At 42.3% G+C, this 2,500-nt stretch overlaps 1 protein-coding gene across 1 annotated transcript in view; it reads left to right on the forward strand.

The window, feature by feature from the left end:
• The window catches only part of LOC143033010 (uncharacterized), an 18,756-nt gene extending 17,169 nt beyond the window's left edge, over positions 1 to 1,587 (forward strand). The window contains exon 2 of the mRNA XM_076198207.1: positions 1,359 to 1,587. The gene's annotated coding sequence lies outside the window, so the exon portion shown is untranslated. The remainder of the gene's footprint in view (positions 1 to 1,358) is intronic.
• Positions 1,588 to 2,500: the final 913 nt, after the last annotated feature.

The following is a 2,500-nucleotide window of genomic DNA, read 5'->3' on the forward strand; positions in this document are numbered from 1 at the left end:
CTATCTAGCCTAGTAACCCCCATCATACTTCTCAGACACCTCATCTCAAACACATTCAAACTCCTTCTCTCTTCCTCTCTTATGTTCCATCTTTCTGCCCCTCTTAACATCCATTCCCAAATGTCTATTCCTCATTACACTGAATTAAACAATTACGGAGAGACGGGAACTGAAAGTGATGGGGTCGACAAGGTGGCTTTCAATTACTTGGATGAAGTAATTATAAAAAAAAAAGATATTAGTCACACTGATAAGACCAAGATTGGAGTACGCTTCGACACTATGGGCACAAAGTATAAAAAAGAATATAAGGAAAATAGAAAGAATCCAAAGAACAAGGGTAAAGATGACCCTAACACTTTCCAAACTGACATATGAATAAAGATTGTCTAAACTGGAATTACCAACCCTGGAACGGAGAAGAGAAAGAGGAGGTCTATTGGCCATTTGCAGAATCGTGAAAGGCATGGAAGTCCATGACAGAGAAGACTTATTAAAGTGGGATAAAAGAAAAAATAGAGGACAGAAAAAGAAACTCAAAAAGGATAGTTATAGAAGAGATATAAAAGAAAAGTTTTCCACGCAGAATGGTAGATGTCTGGATCATATTGGACGAAACAATAGTGTGTGCAAACACCAAACAAGAATTTAAGAACAAACTAGATGCTAAGAGATACAAAGACGGGTCGCTACGAGCATAGCTCCCCTACAACTAGGTAAATAAAGATTGCTTGAAGCTGGACGCGTAGGGACTTTAAGCGCTTAAGCCAGAGGGTCAGTGGGGGCAATGCGCTGTGGCGGCGTCAGCTCCCTCTGGTTGACTGACTGATTCTTGATATAGTTCATTATAATCCGGGATCGCATGCCATCATTCACTTCCACTTCCTCACCGTGGTGATGTTAGGGGCAGAGAAGAGCCCCATGCAAGGGACGCATCGAGAGGCAGGACCCCTGCGGGACGGACGAGGATCCCAGCTCCCTCACAAGGACGGTCAGTTCTGCACCCACAAAGACGTGGTAAGGAAGTGTGTGTGTGTGTGTGTGTGTGTGTGTGTGTGTGTGTGTGTGTGTGTGTGTGTGTGTGTGTGTGTGTGTGTGTGTGTGTGTGTGTGTGTGTGTGTGTGTGTGTGTGTGTGTGTGTGTGTGTGTGTGTGTGTGTGTGTGTGTGTGTGTGTGTGTGTGTGTGTGTGTGTGTGTATTTAAACCTCACATGAGTGACGGTTTCATCCAGCTGAATAAAATCGTATGATTACTCAGCATAAATCCCTTAAATGCACAGACACTCCTACATGGGTTAAGTGTTTAATTTGTTATGCACGCATTCAGAACATAATGAATATAACTACTCTTTTTTTCAGGGACAGCGACACTGCAATCGCCCACTGTACATCCGGAGACGACACGGCCACTTCGTCAGAGGAAACTGAGATGCGCCTTCAAGATCTGGAACTTGCTGTATAGACTACGTTTCTTCTTGAAGGAGCAAAAGATTCTTCCATATGCCATTTATAACTTATGTAATCTCGATGTATTGCTTGTATATTGTGTAACACAGACTAACCCATTGCGAAAACTATGCTAAATAAATTGTCATTCATTTACGTCTAGATTTTGTCTTGTCCCATGTATAGTAAGAATTATATCGTAAAAGCACACATGCAAAGGAAGGTGAGACTTGAATTCATTGCAATCGCTAATGTTCCAAAACCTGGAGGTGCCCGGACATAAGAAATAACGACATGACGTCACCAGCCTCTGCATTACATGAAAAGTGAGAAAACGTCCTTGAAAATTGTATATGACGCGACTGTTTTAAACTATATGTGTAAACTTGTATTCTATGTTATAGACAGTTGCCTCTTTTACACAGATATCATTGTAGGATTTTGAATATGAGAATTGTTTATGATGATGATAATTCTGTTTAACCCCGCGTTGAAAGGAATCCATAACGTCTTTTTTTCGTATCACCCATGCACCTCTCAACAATGTATCTAACTTATGTATAGGTTTAACTTCTCGTAGTTTGTCATTCAACTTCTGACGATATGACTCAAGATTAAATTGACATTTGGAAAAAAAAATGGTAACCGAAGGAGCAAAAACAAGTAGCAAGAAATGGCTATTGTAACGTCACGTAGTGTTTTAAGATGGAGGTACTTAAGAAGCAGACATGTTTACCAATTTTATCCTCCTTTCTTTCTCCTTATTCTGCTCCAATATGTTCCTCCTTGTCCTCTTTTAACCTTCCTTCTCCTCTTCTTCCCCCTCCCCCTACTCCTCCTCCTTCTCCTCCTCCTCCTCCTCCTCCTCCTCCTCCTACGCCTTCTTTTCCCTTCCTCTTTCTTTCCCTCCTCCTCCCTCGTCCCCATATCATCTCCTCTCTCTCGTCCTATCCACTTCCTCCTCCTCCTCCTCCTCCTCCTCCTCCTCCTCCTCCTTCTCCTCCTCGCCGTCGTCCTCTTCCTCCTCCTTTTCCTTTTTTGACCTTTCTTCTCCT

The sequence above is a fragment of the Oratosquilla oratoria genome, chromosome 15 (genome assembly GCF_046742065.1).
Source record: "Oratosquilla oratoria isolate Oo_2021 chromosome 15, ASM4674206v1, whole genome shotgun sequence".
NCBI classification, from domain to species: domain Eukaryota; kingdom Metazoa; phylum Arthropoda; class Malacostraca; order Stomatopoda; family Squillidae; genus Oratosquilla; species Oratosquilla oratoria.